General features: G+C 33.7%; 1 long non-coding RNA gene across 1 annotated transcript in view; it reads left to right on the plus strand.

The window, feature by feature from the left end:
- Positions 1-11,459, plus strand: part of LOC131040147 (uncharacterized) — a 38,780-nt gene extending 27,321 nt beyond the window's left edge. The window contains exon 6 of the long non-coding RNA XR_009104788.2: positions 11,109-11,459. This is a non-coding gene — a long non-coding RNA (uncharacterized LOC131040147). The remainder of the gene's footprint in view (positions 1-11,108) is intronic.
- The last annotated feature ends 10,297 nt before the right edge of the window (positions 11,460-21,756 follow it).

Below are 21,756 nucleotides of genomic sequence, written 5' to 3' on the forward strand. Positions count from 1 at the left end.
TCTCAGAAAGGGATGTAAAACCATAGTAGGATGGACAATTGCTGATAGAAAATACAAAATGAGATGGGTTTAAAAACTTGCATCTTAATGTAATAATTATGAACTTATTCTATGTGAGAAAATCTCATGTTCTGAACTGCAACTCTTTCACTTGTTTTTTTGTATCAGAAATGAATTTGAATGAAGAGAAAAATAAAATCTTTTAAGTTGTTTACTGAATTTTTTTAATAAAAAGGATAAAGTAAGTTACATTTTCATTAGTAGTTCCCTACATACATATGCTTATATCTTAGTGGATAAGATTTCAAAGTGACATTCAATAATGAAAACTATGTCATTATAGATGCTAAATAAAATGTATTGTACATTGATCATCTGGTAGTATAGACATTAGATAAAAAAAATGTATTTGTTTTTAGTATGAACACAGTAAATGGTGAAAGAATGAAGTGGGTATTTGTATATTGCTTGAAAAATAAAGCATACTTTTACTTTTAGGAATTTTGCTAAGTAAATTTACATACTACCCTGTAGGTAGGCATAGTTTGATTAAACAAAATAGGTTTTGGGAACCAAGCCATTCGGATCTCATGCCTCTTTGATCACCCACAGGAAGATGCAAGAGTAAACCCAATTCCTTTTTCTTTCTTTTCCTTCTTGGAGATTACAAGAGGGTCCTCTGGCTGAAGTCTTTTTTTTTAATTCTAACCCTACTATTGATGTCATTCATGTAGCTGCATCATCCCTCCTCCTTCCTGTTGCCCTTCCCCATGCCTCTAAAATGTGCAATCTTTGGATTTGAAAGCATTGAGTGAGCAAATCATGGTAAACCAATTTAAAAAAAAAAACACAGAAACAATGTTAAGGTAAATGGAATTAAAAAAAAAAAACTCACAAATAAAAGAAAACAACAATACTTTTTTTTCCTTGCACCCCTATTGTGGTAATAGCCTCCTCTTCATAGCTAAATTCTTCCTATCATGGTGATCAATACCAGTAGAACCCTGGCCACCGCCTCTTGTCTAATTCTCACAAGAAAAATAAAGGGGGAAGTAAAGGAAATCCTTAAGGATTTTTAGGGCTTTTAAGGAAATGCTTTTTTTTTCTTTTTTTAAATATTTCCTTGGACTTTCCTATGAATGACATTCTTTTTATTTTATTCTTTTACTAAATGATTAGAGGCTTTATTTATTTTCATCTTATAAAATTTAAGGGGAGTGAAGTGGGGATAATTTCAAAACAAATTTCAAGATTAGAAAAAACATCCTTTCTCATGTGGCATGTTAGAATAAAGTTGCCTTTTTAATTAATAAATTCCCTTTTCTTTTAAACTTTCCTCTTTTATAATGTTTCCCCTTTTCATAAAGAAAAAGTAATGTAGTGTTGCATTAAAAATATAAATAAAAAAATTAAAATCTTGATGATTGGGCAGGGATTATGAAATTGATTTATTTATATATAGAATTGAATATTATTATTACTTTATTTCCTCATTAAAGATATAAAAAGAGAATTAAAAAAAAAAAGAATAAAGTTTTGTGGGCAATGGAATATATCATTTAAATAAATATAATGACTTTATACATATAATAAATAAATAAAATATTAGCGGTAAAATATATGTAAAAGAAAAAAAATAATATTATACATTTATATGGTGTGGATTATGTACCTAAGTTTATATATTTAAGTTTTGAGAGTCATTATAATTTATCAAATTTCATATAATATGTAATCATAGATATTGTCAAAGAGTCATCCAAATATTAATTTCCAAATCTAGTATCGTTGTCTTTCGTAATAAAGGATATAGATAAAGTTATTATTTTTAGAATGTATCCAACGATAAAGTTAATGTTACTTCAAGTGGAAGGAGTAATTAGTTATCACTTTATAATCTTGCAAAGGTATTAGTTCAAAAGCAACTAGAAGTTTATTGATTAGAATTGTTTATTAGGAGACTTAGTATTATTTACTTGGTTAACTAGCAAGTGCTTACACTCTTGTCTAATCTCTTTTTCAAACAATTAGCAACTAAGAATAATGTGGTTAATTTGAAGCTTATTGTTGAATAGTTGTTTCCTTTTCCCTTCAACAAGTGAGTATTAAATTCATTTCCAAAGTATAAGCATTTGATAATTTAAATTCCATTTCAAGCAATTTAGTACCTTTCAAGTATTAGGATTCACATTTGAAGTAGTCTTATCATTTGTAGATGAAATTTGTATTACTTCATATGGAAGAATTAGTTGGGATTATTATTAAGTACTTTTCACTTCAAACAAGTAGGTGTTAAAATTCATTTCCAAATTCTTACTATTCAATCATTTAATTTTCTTTCAAGCAAATCAGTACTAGGATTCATATTTATTTTGTAATGGTTTGTCCAAAACATTTATAACTTGCAAGTAATTCAAACCATTTTCATAAATTATCTTTGAAAGTATCATGATTTCCAAGAAATTAGTAATTTCATGTATTTAGTTCAATTTTTTGAATTTTTAATTATCATAACTTTCCTTCGAAGAAAATACTATTCCAAGTAGTCGATTTGTTTATGTTCCCTTCAATTACATAAAAATTCATACTTTAGTTTTTAAATTCAAGCGATAATTCCTTGTACATAATAGTTTCTTTTTCATAATTGTATTGGTATATTCCTTCATTTAAGATTCATGAATTCAAAGTTAAATTCCTAGTTAGATAACTAAATGAGAGGAGTTGAAACCAAAAATTAGCGGCGTTCGGTATCTATGGTGCCTCTGGGTCACACTTACGGGTAATGTCGTCGTGTTGAACTACTGCACTTAATGCCTAATAAAGCTATAATAATGGCGTCTGTGGCATCATCCCTCTAAATCGTCGGGGAGAAATAAGGGTCATTTGGAAGTTAAAATCCAAGGGGTGGGTAATCCCCCTTGGATCTATAATCTAAAAAGATTAATTTTTATATGAATTTGCATCCGATCAGTTGAACTTTAGATAACCCCATTAGGGTTTGAATGTGTGTGAAGATCTTGAAAATTTATTTTATCTTGATAATTTCAACGGATGATAATGGATTAAGGGTGACACATTTAATAGGAAATAGGATTTAGTTGTTTTAGGACACAAGCAAAAGGCCACTTTAAGCCTTTTTGCTATAGAGCTACCATCGTGGGTAGCAACCATAGAGAATCTGTCTGGGACATTGACCCTAGAAAGGGTTGCATACCCACCAAACAGTTTACATTAAACCATAGTTAGAAACCAGAACTACATACTTTACGCCTTGATCCCGTGCCAAAACGGGTATGTAGACAGTCTAGGGATAGAGTTGTCCCTTGTACTCAGGCATTCGGGCATGGGGATTAGGATTTGGTTTTGGGTGAGTAGTTGGTTCTTGAAGCTCCTTGGTCTTTTAAATCAAATGGTGCAAATACTAATTGAAAGGTTAAAATTAATTCAATGCATACTCAGAAGGAATCTCATATGGATTCGCTTGACTTCCTGAGGCTTTAGGCCGAATTCTAAGGCGGAACTCAAGCTTGTTTATATAATTATTTTAATACTCCTAAGGATGGCGACCTCAGTGCACTCCTAGTAGGGGAGTGTAGTCTTTAGAGAGTGGCTCAGGACCCAGATGGTCCCGATGAGTCTAAAGTCTCTGGCCAGAGCATATCCTATTATTATGAATAGATGCCTACCCCATTTGGGTAGATGCCTATCCCGGATTGGATGGATGAAACCTCCTGTCCTGTATGGAAAGATGCCTAACCTGTATGGTTAGATGCGTAGTCCCGAATGGATAGATGCCTAACCCGTATGGTTAGATGCCCATCCCAGTTGGATGGATGCCTGTCTCATTTAGATAGATGTACTTGAGTATGTGATTGAATCAAAAATAAATAAGTTTAAGTAAGAATAAGAAATCAATATTTTTATATATTAAAAAAAAAAATCAGTTGAGTTTTTGGATTAAGTGAAGTGGGTTATTACACATTAGCTATGGTTCGACCAAGGAAACACTTCTTCGAGACCGAAGAGCAAAGAAAACAACAACAAAGAGAATATCAACGAGAATATCGTAGGCGACGTATGCAACAAATGAAGATGCTCAAATGGATGAGTCTAGAAGCCAAATAAATAAAGAAGATAGAGAAAGATACGCTAAACATATAACAGAAATGACAAATGAATAGTTATAAGGTGAAATAATACTAGAGGAAAATGTTAATAGGAATATAGTCAATCAAATACATGAGCATCGCTCTCATTTTGAGCAACATAGAAACATAAATAGAAATACACGTCAACGCATATCTGAGGAGGATCACTCACAAGAAGTCATAAGAGATCAAAATGATGTTGAGGTGTGTGCTATACATAATGAGGCACGAGTAAAAAAGTAATTCCCAACTAGGGGAAACACAACAAATCAGGGATCATCAAAATATCGAAATGAATGTGCACAAAGCATCTTTTCAAAGGAATGTAGAAGAGGAAGGGTTGAGTTCAGCAGAACATGTTGCAGAAACACCTGAAAATGTAAATCAACAGGGACAACAATTCACTACTAAATCATTTGAACATGACATCCCAAATGCCAGTAAATTACTAGAGACTAATTTCATGAAATTTCAAATGGCATTTCATAATAAATTAGATAGGTTGGCATCACCAACAATGTGTTATATTTGTCAAGAATCCTACATTGGAATCAGTGTCTCTCATGGTCCCCAAGGGCCTATTTGTACTAGATGCAGATAAGAAAAAGGTAACCATAGATTTTCATCTGAAAATAATATGGATCTCGGGCCCCAACCAACATAATTGGCAAATTTATCTCAAGTGAAAGAAATGCTAATTGCACGCGTTAGCCCAATTTTGCAAGTGACACATGCAACTGGTGGTCAATTCAAATACAAAGGACACACAATAAGATTTCCACAGAACGTTGAAAATATGGCCAAAAAATTGCCACATTTAGTTAAAGATCTTCCATTGATTGTAGTTCACAGAAAGGATCAATGTGGGACAAGCTATAATTTCACAATAAATAAATATCGTGTCTACACAGCTCGATCATACAAAATTCAACATAATAAGTTTTACTCTAATGTAATTGTTGATGAAAATGCTCTAGACAATATATCGCCAAATTTAGATCATAATGCTTTTAATGAGTTAAGAACTGTGCATATGGAGTTTGATTATGATAGAAATGAAGTTATTTTTGTGGGCCCCCTTATGGAGACAAATGAGAGAAACATAATAGAGCATACAACATCGATGGCATCCAAACCACCAAATACCCAAAGGGAAATGGAGTTGATTCGTGCATGGGTCAACAATCCTAATGTAGACCCAACAACAATGATGGATTGGCCCATGATCGATGCATCTCCCATAAATGAATATACAACACCAGGATTGCTCAACATGACTTTCCCATCTTTATTTCCCAATGGTAAATGTGATTGGTTGGAACTGAGACTAAGGAAATTGCATCTACATAAATTTGCCAAGCACCTCCTATGATACAGAGATAATAGATTCGGTAAGCATCCAAGATTTCATTATTATATGATAAACATGATTATGAGACATTGAGCACATAGCTCCACAGTTGTTTGTGTAAAAAGAAGTTTGCACGAAATGCCAATCACAATATAGGAGCTGCGTGAACACATGGACAACACACCACATTCGCATCTAGCAGATAGATTGATGCGATTCGGAACCAATTTAAGGGGAACACGATCTTATTGGACAAAGTGTCAAGCAGAATTAACAAACATGCTTCACCAAATTGGAGCATCGACAATATTTTTTACATTAAGTGCAGCAGACTTGTACTAGCCAGATTTGCATGCATTGATGCTTGGAACACTACCAAGCAAACCACGAGAAGCACAACTATGGAGAAAACAAAATGTCATCAATTACCCTCAGATTGTTTCACAATACATGCATTTGTGATACTCAACTTTCAGAAAAGAGTTCCTCGACAAGGGCATGAAAGTCAAAGACTATTGGTGTAGATACGAATGGCAACATAGGGGATCCACACATGTGCATGGTTTCATATGGTTAAATGGAGCACCAAATATGGATAATATTGATTGGAATAATCCAGATCAATTGTACTATGCTGAATCATATCTACATGATTTAGTTCATGCATGTAACCCTCGACAAGACACACACCTCCAAAACATACAAGTACGATTACAATAAATTAGCAAATCAAGCCCTTTTCATATTATACACAGTTTAAAATAAGTATAAGTATTGATTGACAAATTTTAATCCACATTCTAGGTATATCGAAATTTGAATCTACACCCATGTCTAAAAAACACAAGACAACTTGCAGAAACTTCTCTCCATGATGACTATGATGAGATTTTGAATACTGTTCAAAGACACACAATGTGTCGAGAGGGTGCATGTCTACGCAAAAAAAGAGGGAAATTGGTTTGCAGGTAAATATTTCCTAACCAATTTTATTCATTTCAAATGTAAATATTGTCTATCTTGAATATATTACTTTGTTTACTAATAAAATATGTGAATGACATATAGGTATAATGTCCCATGGCTGCTAAATTTAGAAGCTTCTAAAATCTATAAAGACTTAGAAAGTGGTGAAATGAAATTTGAGCCATTCAGAAATGATCACAGAGTTAACTCATACAATCGATACATACTCCAACTATGGAGAACAAATATTGATTGGCAACCTGTTATGTCAAAACATGTTGTAACTAAATATATTGCAAAGTATGCAACCAAAGCTGAAACAAGCTCAGAAACATACCATCAGATGTTATTATGGTTAGAAAATGTAGAAAATCCTGATGATTTAGTAGCAAAAACATATAGAAGGCTTCTTACCGAAACACTAATAGAAAGGGATATTGGAGCCCAAGAAACAAGTCACATGCTACTAGAACTTCCATTGGTACAAAGCAGTAGAACATTTGTCAACTTAAATGTTTCAAGGGAAGTATTCAAACGCGTAGACTTAAATACTGATGATGACAATAAAGAACATACCATATCTTTCATCGATGCATATAGGAACAGGCCACAATTTTTGGAAGTTGTGTCCCTTATTGATACTGCAAAATCATGGATATAAAACCAAAAAAGAAGAGGAGAGAACAAATGGAGTCCAAGGAAAGTCGCTACTATTGTAAGAGTATTTCCTAGATTTCAATCAATTCCTGCACGTCACTCAGAAAAATGGATTGATTTTTGCTCTTTGGAATTGTTGCTCTATAAGCCTTTTCATGAAATTCGCACAGATATTGGCCACAATGATGAATCAATAATTACAACATGGGATAACTTTAGATGTAATCAATGGCACCTAGAAAGGAGAGGAGATATTGAAAATAGTGAAAATGAGGCTGATTCAGAATCTGAAGACAACAATGCCGAAGGTACTACCACAGAGAATGAATGGGAAATTTTATCTAGACTTCATCATGGACAGATTATGCAAGTTTCAAAAATAGATATGTTGGGCAGAAGAGATATAGATCGACAGATAGATTGGTGTCAAGAATTTCAAGGTGAAAAATACACAAATGAAGCTACAAATTTCATTAACATAATGAGAAATAGTGGTTGTCTTATTCATGATGACATACCACAATGTGTGGACTATGGAAACCTCAATGACAAACAAAACAAAGCAGTCAACATTATAATGTCCCACTATCATACATATCAAAATGTATCGCCCTTATACATGATAATCCAAGGCACGACAAGAACAGGTAAGATATACTTGATCGGTGCAATAAGTCAAACATTACAAAATGTAGCCTCTCCACAACGCTCTCCTCTAGTTCTACTTACACCAACAGGAGTTGCAACATTCAACATTGGAGCATCAACAATTCATTCTAAGTTGAGAATTCCAATAAAAGAATTTAGTGAGATACAAGGGACAAGACTTACAACTTTCCAAGAGGAAATTTCTCACATAAAGTACATATTAATAGATGAAATAAGCTTCTTGGGAGAGATGTTACTTGAAGAAATAGACTCTCATCTTCGACAAGCATTTATAGAAAATAGTCGTAAAAGTTTTGGAGGTATGTTTAACATTTAAGTTTCTTAGAATAATAGATCTACATTTTTTAAATATTTACCTATTGCTCAATATGTGTATTAAAATATTTTTCGGGTATATCTATGATATTGGTCAGAGATTTGGCACAATTGCCTCCTATCAAAGATAGAGTGGCATATGAAAGCAAAAGGTGTGCAAGGATACTGTGGGAAGAATTCAAAACCATAGTTACTTTGAGCCGTATTTTCAAACAAGATGGACAGAGCAATGAACAAGAAATATTTCATCTTCTTCTAACAAACATAAGGGATGCAAACCCGACAATCAATGATTGGATGTTACTTATGTCAAGATCAAATGGAAACATGAGTATTGCAACAAATTATGAGTTCAAAAATAGTGTTCATTTATTCTTGATAAATGATAATGTGCACAGTCATAACAAGAGAAAATTGTACTCATTAAAAAACCCTATTGCATGAAGCATCGCTGTAAAAACAAAAACACTTAGTTCTATAGAAGGCAATGGAAGTGATGAGTTTGACATGGAACTATTACTCAACAAAAATGCAAGGGTGATGTTAACTTCAAACTTATGGATAGAAGCAAATCTTGTCAATGGACCACTAGGATATATCCAAAGTATTGTATATAGACCTGGAAGTGCACCACCTAGATGTTAACTTCAAACTTATGGATAGAAGCAGGTATTGTATATAGTATGACAGATATGAAAAAATGAAGAGGGGAAAACAAGTTGCCAGAAGAAAGGAAGAAGAAAGCAGGCTAAAATCCTTAGAAGTTATTTGATCTAATAAACGTTGTTAACAAAATTCTTGAAATTTGTACTTTAAAAAATTAGCAATGCTACTTATCTCTTCTCTTATAATAATGATACTTTCTCTCCTCACCCAAAAGTTTGGTAATAAGAATCTACACTTGGTTCAATTTATTGGATATTCAAAGAGTTTGGTAGTTGAAACATATTGATTGATGCAAATTAATTATTTGAGGAGAAAAATCTATAAATTAATTTTTTTATTTAATCATATATTGTAGGTTTATTTAGACTAAAATATATTCTATTAAATAATATGTTTATGAGATGTAAATAGTTTTATGTAAAATCAATATGATAATATATCTACATATTATGATTGAAAAGAAAAATGGACACATTCATTCTCTATAAAACTTCTCAACATTTAGTAAGTCGTTGAATATATTTCAATTTAATAATTTAATCAAATATAAAGGCTAATTTACTTTATTTAACATCATTTTCTTATGGTTTTATATTTTTTTATATTATTTTAAATGTTTTTAGTGACATTTAACCATATTAAGCCAACTAATATCTTATTCTGATCAGGATGGATACCCCTATTTGTCTACAATCCACAAGAAGCATGGTGTCACTTTTTAGTGATGTGACGGACTAGAGGTTGATGTGACGGACGAGAGGTTGTTGCAAATGCTTTCAGTGAGGCACCCACTTATCCTACATGCGGTTAAATAGGTCCTAGGGACAGAGTTCTTGTGGGCTTACCACAAGTATAGGGTCAACACAGATATCACATCCATGTTCTTGGCATTAGCCCTAACAATAGGTGTGGTAAAATCTAAGGTGAAAAATTTGTGCCAAAGACTCTTCTAGCACAAATACCTAGGGGATATAGACACAGTTCTTGACAATGTGGATGCACAAAACATGGTTCCTATGCCCCAACAGTACTATCTAGGGACTGACCGAGGTTTCATGGGAGAGGTCAAGAAGTTTCCCCTGGTCACCACGATGGAGCCAAAAGAATTGAGAAGCAGGAGGACTGACATGGAAAGAAATTTGGAATTTCTATAGAGGGTAGCCAGTATCCTTCCTCCTTTGACCAGAGAATGGATGTGGATGTACAAACAATGGTAAGGATACTGCATACCAGATGAAAGCGACAAGGAGGAGGACAGGCTGGATGTGCCAACTCTACCAAATTGTGGAGAGTACTGGATGGTAGATGATGTCAGAGTTGTATAAGACATAGCAAGAGGCCCAGCACACAAAAGATGCAAAGGGGATTGCCCGGTAGTTGCTCAAGCAGTCCATTCCAGGAGGATGAAGAAAGAAGCAGAAAAATGAGGGTTGTCACTGGACCCAAACAAACCCATTGTTCACTGAGCTATGTGGACCGAGGGATGCAAAGCGTAGATGACTCTACTAAGGCTGGGTTTCCTAATTTTTTTTAATTGTCTGTGTATTTATGTATATTTAGCTATGTTAGTTGGAATATACAATGTAATAGATCATACAAACCAACAGTTTTGTAGCTATAGATGGCTGGATTTTTGGTGTTAACATACAAATAGATAAGGAGAGAGCAGGCAAGATTGTAGCCACAAGCAAACACTATTTTGTACTATATTTTTTGGATATAATATAAAAGGAGTTGGCCCAATCCAATAATTTACTTATCAAAAAAATATCTTATTCTGATGATTTATTTTTTTATTAATTTTTTAATTTAATCATCTATTGTAGGTTAATTTAGACTAAAATATATTTTGTTAAATAATATTTTTATGAGATGTAAATAGTTTTATGTAAAATCAATATGATAATATATCTACATATTGTGATTGAAAAGCAAAATGGACGCATTCATGAATGACTATTCTTATCTAATTTAAACAAACAATCATTCTTTACATAATTTCTCAACATTTAGTAAGTCATTGAATATATTTCAATTTAATAATTTAATCAAATATAAAGGCTAATTTCCTTTATTTAACATCATTTTCTTGTGGTTTTATATTTTTTATTTCATTTTAAATGTTTTTAGTGACATTTAAACATAGTAAGCCAACTAATATCCTATTCTGGTAATTTAATTTGCTTCAATTACAAATAAATGTTTTCATTATTTATTTCATGCATTGTTTGTGCTACTAAATATAGTGATTTTATAATTTTATCACAAATTATGAATACTTTATTATCATTGTTTCTAAATGATAACCCTAATTTTACTATTTTTTTAATTTTCAGCAAATACTTGGAAATATGGATGTTTCACAAGACGAATCAGAAATCATTGTTCAAAGGCCAACTACATCTGTAAACTCAAACAATTTTGTTGAAACTCCTATTGACAAATGTGTGAGAATCGTTTTAGAATGCTGCAACAAAATTGTCAAAGAAATTGAAAACATGAGCTTAATGATCAATGATGTCGAAGAACTTGAATTATTAAAAATGGAAGATGTTGCTAAAAAAGCTTGTGATGCATCTGCAATAGTGTCCAGATTTCCATATATTATGAAAGAAGTATATTTTGATCATCTTGTAAATAAAGGACGTAATAGCATTCTCATCACTGAAGAATTTGTGATGTATTTACACCAGTACAATGAAGTAATATTCATTTAGTTACTTATTATTTTAACTTCATCACTTCTCACTTATTCAAGTTCATTGAAGTGAAGCATGCATTTTTTCTCCTATATGAGAGTTGAAAGGACAACAATATTAATTGTTATACGTGTGGTTTTCTAAATGTGTGGCTTTAAATATATGTTTTTAATGCCCTGCAAAATGGACAAGGTTAGTCAATGACAAATAACACAAAAGACACAAGAAAATCATTAGTGTTAGTCAATCAAAAACTAATCTAAACAGGCATATCAAGAGAGACACTAAAAACATGAAAGCATATTTAACTAAAGAAGCAAATATGATGAGGCATCTCCAAATACCTCCTAACATGCTCTTAGCTCCTTCTCCCTTGTTCCTCTCCTCTCCAAGTTCCAAAATAGTGTAGCTCTCAGCAGCTTTTTGCACTATGGATGGTTATGGAGGATTGAGATTGTAGTATTGCTCTAAATGTAAAATAAAAAGCTAAAATACTAGATGATATTAAAATGATTGATTTTAACCCAAAATGACAAGATATTAGTTGATTATGCTAAAATGCTCTCTTAAAATGCCTATAGCTTAAATGCATACAAGTTTTCAGGATCTGGATTATGAAGAAATGGGCTCTATTTATAGGAAAAATGGAGCAATGGATGGTTGAGATTGAACAATCTCAACAAAGGTCAGGATTGAATGATTTCAAATCCATGTGAGGGCTTTCAACCCAATCCCAGGATGACAAGTGTCAATGTGAGATAGGTTGAGAGGAGAGGGAATAAGCATTTAATGCTTGACATGACCTTGGGAGTTAAAGTCAAGGTTGGTTGAATGAATAAACTATTTATTCAAAGAATAAAGCTTTTATCCAATGGATAAACTCTTGTGCAAATGTGAAATGGATGAATATGGTCAAAACAATAAATGTTTGGGGAGACAAGTTTGAAATAACCATAAATGGTTATGTAAGAGCCATAAATGGTCATGTAAGGGCCATTAGTGGTCTTGGAAGACTTTGGGGGTTAATTTGTTGAACACACAAAGCATTAAATGCTTTTCAAAGACTTTGGAGTCTTTGAGAAGTGACTCCATTTTGCTTAGGAATGTGACAATAATTAGGGGATGGATTAGGCTAATTAGGAAGGGGTTAGAAGAATCTAGAAGGGGATTAGATTTGCAAGTGGATTTGGTGGGTGAGGGAAAATAGGATTTTATTAAAATAAAAATTCATTTATTTCAATAAATATGTGCAAGTTGCATTTGTAAGAAAATGCAAGTGGGGGGGGTTTTAAAATGATTTAAATAAATGTTAATTTATTTAAAAGAGGAAAAGGGGGATTTAATTAAATAAATTGATTTTATTTATTTAATTAAATGGAATTTGATTTAATGAATTAATTAAAATAAATTGAATAATTTATTTAATTAATAGAAGAATGTTTGGAGATGAATTAATTAAATATTAATTTAATTAACTGATGGCTAGTGGATTTTTAATCAAATAAATAGTGAATATTTATTTAATTAAGCTGGACAGATTTGTGTGACTACAGTTTTAAATGGTTGTTTAACAAATATATATGAAATGTTAAATATTTAGTAGCTAAATATTAAAAAAAAAAAAAATTAACATTTTTTTACAATATATAACATGTAAATTAGAAGCTTTACCATTTTTTTGAATTATAATATAATATAAAAGAAATAATACCATTTAAAACAAATTTTGAGTGGGTGTGTGGCAATGTATAGAACTTCCACTACTAATATCTTTAATTTTCAAAACATATTTTGTTCTACTATTTATTTGTAATATACATGATTCTCTAAGATGTGTGACATCAAACAATCCTAAATCAAATTATAATCCTAATCCTACCCCCAATTACAATTATAACCCTAACACTAACTATAATTAGGGTTACACTATTGATAAACCCTAACCCTGACCATAAACTTAACCCTAACACTAAACCTAACCATAACCCTAACCATAATCGTAAACCTAAATCAAACCCTAACAATGATGTAAACCTTGACCCTAGGCATAATACTAAACTTAACCCTAACAATAAACCCTAATCCTAATGCTAAACATACATTATATAATCATAAATCAATCATAATTCTAACCCTACCCCCAATTATAATTATAACCCTAACCCTAACCCTAAATTTGATATAAAATCTAAACAGAATTGTAACACTAACAATAAATCCTAATCCTCACCATAAACTTAACCCTAACACTAAACCTTAGACATAACTCGAACCCTAACCTTAATTGTAATCCCTAATCCTAATGCTAACCATAATCCTAGACCTAAACCAAACCATAAAATTGATGTTAACTCTAACCATGATATAAACCCTAAACATTATCATAACCTTAACCGTGAAACCTAACCCTAATCATAACCCTAACCCTTACCCTAACCCTAGCCCTACAATGATGTACACCTTAGTGTTGACCATAATAGAATCCTTTACTCTAACCTTGACCATAATCCTAACGTTGATCCTATATCCTAACCCTAACCATAATTTTAAACCTAAACCAAACCCTAACCTTGATTAGAACCCTAATTGTATCCCCAACAATGATGTAACCCTTAACTCTGACCATAATACTAACCCTAATCCTAATCCTAATCCTAATTATAATCCTCAAGCCTAACTCCAACCATAATCATAAACCTAAACCAAACCCTAACATTGATACTACCCTTAACCCTAACCCTAACTGTAATCCTAACAGTAATCCTAAATCCTAACCCTGACCATAATTCTAAACCTAAACCAACTCCTAACAATGATGTGAACTCTTATCATATCCCTAACAATGAACCTTAACTCTAACCATAATACTAATCTTAACCCTATCCATAACCATAATACTTACCATTAAATAATATTTTATATTATCATTAAATAAATTCCAATATATATCTTACATTTTAGTAAATGCTTTAATCTTGTAAAACATATATATTTATTAAAAATAGTCTAAATGGATATCTTTCATATACCGAGATATATAATAATATAATAAAATTAAAATACTATTATATAATTCAACTCAAGAAAAAGATACCATATAATTATATATTACATTTATTTTATGTTTTCCATGTCGCATCACACGATTGCCACTAGCATATATGTCTTAAATTTTAATATAATCTATATAAAATATGCCGAGAGATATCCTTCTCAAGGCATCTATTTCAATTTAGGGTGTAAAATTGATTAAAAATAGGCGCCTAGAGAAGGATATCTCTCGACGTATTTTATATAGATTAAATTAAAATTAAGACATATATGCTACTTTAATTTCAAAAATGAGGAATGCATCTCCAAAAATCTACTTTTTGTGAGGAGATATTTTCAATTTGCTAATTTGGTATTTATGAGAAGATAATTATAGATTTTATTATTTATTCTCATAATATCTTCCAATTTGCTTTCTTCTATCTTCATCCTTCCCCAAATGGCAACTCTATTGTGCACTCAATCTTGTCCATTGATTATTTTTAGTCTCGAATCAATCTTGGCCATCCAGTCAATCCCCAATTTTTTCATAAATTGGACTATATTATTCATCATTTTAAACCACCCTTCGAGTATCCTTATGTTGTCTTATTTATCTCATCATTTTGCTACCATCTTGTCATCAATTGCTTTCAACACACTTTCTTTGTAGGTGGCATCCACAAATTTGAAAGAGAAGGAAAAACAATAGAGTCAAGGAAGAAGATTTTTTCATATGGTTTGTGTTTTCGTTTTGAAATCTTCTCTTTCTTCCTATATTGAATGCGATAGGATTTATTTTCATTGCAATCTAGTGTTTTTGGTTGAGCTAGTTTAATATTGATTTGATGCATTCCATTTTCCTATCTACATGGGGAAAAGAGAGAGAGGGTGGGAGGGAGAGGTAGTGATCGAGAGAATGGAGAGAGGGGAGAGAAACAATACAAGAGGGAGGGATGTGGGTAAGTGCACCAAGATGGTGAACATAAAAGTGGCCACATGCCAAAAAAAAAACTAAATTTTTCATAATCCGTGCGGATTTTAAAAATTCAAAAATGCCAAAACCAATGGAACAATAGTAAGGAAAAGTCAAAAAAACATAGAACCCACACGGGTTTGCAACTATTTTGGATTTTCCCAACATTGAGAGCAATTTTTAACAATGGCACCCCATCAAACAGGTAAGATTTGATTGGTTTGATTATTTTTGTTTGTATTTTAATTGAATTAGGGTTTTTTAATTTATTTAAGTTTTGTTTTTATTAATTTGATGTCAGATTCTTCAAGGAATCTGCAAAAACAAAATAGACAACAAAGACCTCCTCCTGCACAAGCAACACAAGAAAACCCTATAAACATTGCACAAGAGCAACAAGAAAATCCTCAAAATCCTGAAAAATGTTACTCCTCAACAACCACTGCCACCTCAAAACCCTCCACATCCTCCATTAGATCATGTAGATGCCACACAAGAGGATCTCATCAATTGCCTTACACAAAATAGTGCCTAAATTTCTATATTGGTGAATAGGTTGAGGTCCTCTAGGCTTGAGCACCACTCAACCCTCACCAAAACACTAGAAACAATGGCTAATAGTGCAAATGAGGTATCTAGGGAGGTTACAAATTGGGGTTCATGGAGGGATAGATGTCAAACATTTTATGCAGATGGGTTGTCATATGATCAAGTGAAAAAAAAGGGCATAGGTAAAGTTGACATATGTGCTCTTTTCACCGATTCCATTACTAGTAAAAAGCTAGAACTAAATACGACTCGGTTTCCTATACATTGGTGTGTTCATGCTAGGATTAAAGAAGCTTTTTGGGATAGGTGGTATATGGTCTTTGACCAACCACCTTGTAATAATTGCGAGGTGCCTCTATATTTTTTGAGAAAGTTGTATTGTGAGTTTATCCTCGGTGAGAAGCCGAGTTACATTGACATCTGACAATTTCAAGGTAGAGGGAGAGGCTCTGTGCAAAATAGACCTGGGGCCCATAGGGTGGTAGAGCCACAACATAGAAGTTGTACAACTCCTAAACCCATGGTTCATGTCACTGTCCCTATATCCTTGAAGGAGTCTATGGAATTGCAAACTCTTCAAGCAGCTACATCATTGACTGATGTCATTATTTAGCATGGCACACAGTTGGTCAGAGCAGAGGATGTACCAGCACCTGTGGCACCTCCTTCATCAATGAAACCTCCTTCATTAGCATGGCACACAATTGGTCAGAGCAGAGGATGTACCAGCACCTGTGGTACTTCCTTCCTCAGTGGTACCTTCATCAACAACACCTCATGCATCATTTGGCACGAGCCAACCCATTCAACATATGTGCCCTACCTGCCAGGGTGTATGTTCTAGTGTAGACACTGATGCGGATGAGGATGGTTCGACATCTCGTTTCTGTACATGTTGTGGGAGTAGATGTCATGCTTCCACTACAGAGGATGTGGCACTCATCGATGAACTGCTCAATATGTTGTACCCTCTCTATCAGACATAGGTGCGTTTAATTCTATTTATGACATGTTATCAATTAAGTGACTAAATCTTATAAAAGAAATGAATTTTTATTTTTAGAGCAATTTAAAGTGACATATAAATAAAATGCATTGTAGGGTGTAGCAGGTGGTGGGAGTACACCACATAATTTCCAATCGACTCCACGATCACGAGTAATTTCACCACCAGAGGTACATATTTGTAAATTTGTTAAAAATATAATAATACATTGGTTTCAAAATATCTTTTGTTAATTATATGTATCATTACTTGTATTTTATAGGTCTTATCAATGGCTGAGATGTCCCAACTTGATGATATCACACTTTCAACCATTGACTTTGGCCAAGATAGCTATGCGGTACCTTTTAGATTTATATATATATTAACTTAAGTGATATATTAAATACATGCTCTTTTCCCTTATGTTAATTTTTTTTCGTTAGTTTACCCCACCTACCTCAAGGACATCTCATGTGAGAAAGCCATCCTCTAGCACTCCGAGGCAGAAAAAGATATCCTCTCGAACACCCAAACGACAGAAGGTAATTCAGTACAATTTAAATTCATTTGTTGAAATGTATTATGATTAAACATGTATATGTAGATATTGATAAATGTACTTAATTTATTTGTTCTATATACAGAAACATATGAGGTTGACGGAATTAATGAATGCACTTGATGTTGATGAGGTTTAGCAGAGGGAAGAGGTGATATCTTCATATTCACTTTGGATTGAATTCTTGCTTGTTTGAAATAACTAAATCCTTTTATGTCTATATCATATGTTATAATTTTTTATACAGTAAATGGTAATAGCTGCAATAGATTCAACTAGGCCTCCTAAGGTTACAAGAGAACTATACAAGGCATCGGTGTGCATTTGTTCTACATATGTTAAAAATATTTGTTTTATCTAGTTTGTCAGTAACTTTGGGTTATTAACTTGTATGATTGTCTTTAAACTATTACAAGCCACTTCCAAACTTCCTATTGTTATTCTACCATTCCGTTTTAGTAGAAGTCCTACATGTATATTATGGGATCCAACATGACCAAGGGAAAAGGTATGTCTATCTTAGATCAACTCATTTTCACTAAGTGCACAACGGAGTTGAAACTGTCTAGTTAACTCCTTTTGGATCACTTACCATGGATATAGGAAATGGTTGTAACTGATTCATCTGTGACTTTGCCTCCTACGACCACATCACATCCATCTAAGGCTCAGGTATGCTTTAGTTTTTTCATCTATTCATTTTTAGTTATTATGTGTTATTTGACATGTATATTATTAACATGTATTAATGTTGTTTTACTAGTTACAACCTCCTTCAGGACATCCCACGAATCCTCAACCTCACCCAGTTATAGAAGACAGAGATGAGGTAATCAACATTTCAACTTCAAACAATTTAGAGTTCAGTATTTAGTTATTTTGATGTTATATTGAGAAAATATATTTGATTGGACATTTGAGTTGTCCTTGTGCAGCCACCTATAGAGCCATGTAATGCTTTGAAGAGGCTCGATTGTGATGATCCGCCACAGTCATAGATATTGTTAGAGACATATAGTTATAGTTGTGGTCATTGAAGGACCAATTTTTTTATATATTCGACATTTGTATATGTATATATCAACTTTGACAGACATGGCACATGCCACATTTTTGTAACTATTATTGATTTGGCATCTATGCCATTTTTTATATGTACATGATTATTGCTCATTTGATATATATGAAACTTGATATTCGATCCAATTTGTTCATTGATATATATGAAACTTGATATTCTTGAAACTTAGTTATTTGCTATTGAAATGTGATCAAACTTTTTCATTGTGTATATGTCTTGAAATGTGATCCAATTTGTTCATTACTTGTAACTCATATGGTGTATACTTTTAAACTATCTATTGCTCATATTGTGTATACCCAAGTACCAACACCGGTAATGCTGATATTGTGTATTTTGATTGAGTGAATTTGCTTTGAGTCCTTCGTGAATGAAGAGATTGGAGTGAAGTTATTATTTCATAAACTCGTGCTTATGGAGTGAAGTTCATCATTTCAAAAACCAATTAAGACAAGATTTGAGTGCACAAAGCAGATTTGAATTTCATCTAAGGATGAGTTGGCTTAGGTTAGGTTTTCATTTAAATTTTATTTCATAACAAGTCGTCCTTAGGGTAAGCGACACACCTATTCATCCAAATCACCTATAAAAGAAGAGTTGAAGCACTTATCGATGATCTATGTGAACCTATGGGGTCATGTTGTTTCTACCTAAAAAATCCTCTCTCAGTTTTGGACAACTCGATTCTGTTTTCTTGTGGTGAGATTTTTTCTGTCGCATCAAAAACTGCCAGTGAGAGGTGGCAAAATAGTGCATCTTTCGTTATGCTCGTTGTGGGAACAAACCATCAACATGAGCACATTCAGATGGTTGGGTTTACACTAGGTGTGCCCTTGTCTCACTTCCCAATACATCTGATTGTTTCGAACCACCTCATAGCGATGTTTTCCCTTGAGCGCTCAAAGTAGAAAAAATGGTCAAACTTTAACATCATGTAACTTGGAGTCCGTGGCACTTATGGATGATCTTTTTGAACATATGTGGTCATTTTGTCTCTGCCTAAAAAATCCTCTCTCGATTTAAGACAACTCAATTCCATTTTCTTTAGGTGAGAATTTTTCTGTCGCATCCAAAACCGTAAAAAACCATCAGTGAGAGGTGGCAAAATAGTGCATCTTTCGTTATGCTCATCGTGGGAACAAACTGTTAGTGTGAGCACATCTGGGTGGCCAGTTCTATGCTAGGTATGCCCTTTTCTCTCTCCCCAAGATGTCCGATCGCTCCGAGCCACCTCATAGTGATGTTTTCCCTTGAGCACTCAAAGTGGAAAAAAGGGTCAAACTTTGACATCACGTAATTCGGAAACTGTGGCACTTATGGATGATCTTTTTGAACCTATGGGGTCATGTTGTCACTGCATAAAAAAACCTCTCTCAGTTTAGGACAACTCGATTCTGTTTTCTTGTAGTGAGATTTTTTATGTCGCATCAAAAACCGTCAATGAGAGGTAGCAAAATAGTGCATCTTTCATTCTGCTCATCATGGGAATGAACCATCAGTGTGAGCATGTCTGGGTGGCCAGTTTTATGCTAGGTGTGCCCTTGTCTTTATTCCCAAGACTTCTGATCATTCTGAGCCACCTCGTAGCAACATTTTCCCTTGAGCACTCAAAGTGGAAAAAATGGTCAAACTTTGATGTCTCGTAACTCGGAGACCATGGCACTTATGGATGATCTCTTTGAACCTATGGGTTCATTTTGTTACTTCCTAAAAAATCCTCTCTCAGTTTAGGACAACTCTATTCCTTTTTCTTGTGGTGATATTTTTTCTGTCGCATAAAAAATGGTCAATGAGAGGTGGCAAAATAGTGCATCTTTCGTTCTGCTCATCATGGGAATGAATTGTCAGCATGAGAACATCTGGGTGGCTAGGTTTATCCTAGGTGTGCTCTTGTCTCACTCCCCAAGATGTCTGATCATTTCAAACCACCTCATAGCAACATTTTCCCTTGAGTGCTCAAAGTGGAAAAAATAATCAAACTTTGACATCACGCAACTCGGAGACCATGGCACTTATGGATGATCTGTTTGAACCTATGGGGTCATGATGTTTCTGCCTAAAAAAGCCTCTCTCAGTTTAGGGCAACTCGATTCCATTTTCTTGTGATGAGTTTTTTTCTGTCGCATAAAAAACTGTCAGTGAAAGGTGGCAAATAGTGCATCTTTCATTATGCTCATCCTGGGAACAAACCGTCAATGTGAGTGCACCTGGGTGGCTGGGTTTATGCTAGGTGTTCCCTTGTCTCACTCCCCAAGATGTCTAATCATTTTGAGCCACCTCATAGTGGCGTTTTCCATTGAGTGCTCAAAGTTGAAAAAATGGTCAAACTTTGACATCGCGTAACTCAGAGACTGTGGAACTTATGGATGATCCATTTGAACCTATGGGGTCATGTTTTCATTGCCTAATCTCTCAGTTTTGGACAACTCAATTACCTTTTCTTGTGGTGATATTTTTTCTATCGCATTAAAAACCGTCAATGAGAGGTGGCAAAATAGTGCATCTTTCATTCTACTCGTTGTGGGAACGAACCGTCAGTGCAAGCACATCTAGGTGGTCAGTTTTATGCTAGGTGTGCCCTTGTCTCACTCCCCAAGCTATCCAATCATTCCGAGCCACCTAGTAGCAATGTTTTCCCTTGAGTGCTCAAAGTGGAAAAAATGGTCAAACTTTGATGTCACGTAACTTGGAGACCGTGGTGCTTATGGATGATCTATTTGAACCTATAGGGTTGTGTTGTCACTGCCTAAAACATTCTTTCTCAATTTTGGACAACTTGATTCTATTTTCTTGTGGTGAGATTTTTTTGTCGCATAAAAAACCGTTAGTGAGAGGTGGCAAAATAGTGCATCTTTCATTCTGCTCGTCGTGGGAATGAATCGTCAACACGAGCACGTCTGGGTAGCCAGGTTTATGCTATGTGTGCCCTTGTCTCTCTCTCCAAGCCATTTGATCTTTCCAAGCCACCTCATAACTACGTTTTCCCTTGAGTGCTCAAAGTGGAAAAAATGGTCAAACTTTTACGTCACGTAACTTGGAGACCGTGGAACTTATGGACGATCCATTTGAACCTATGGGTCATGTTGTCACTGCCTAAAAAAT

The sequence above is a fragment of the Cryptomeria japonica genome, chromosome 11 (genome assembly GCF_030272615.1).
Source record: "Cryptomeria japonica chromosome 11, Sugi_1.0, whole genome shotgun sequence".
Taxonomy (NCBI): Eukaryota; Viridiplantae; Streptophyta; class Pinopsida; order Cupressales; family Cupressaceae; genus Cryptomeria; species Cryptomeria japonica.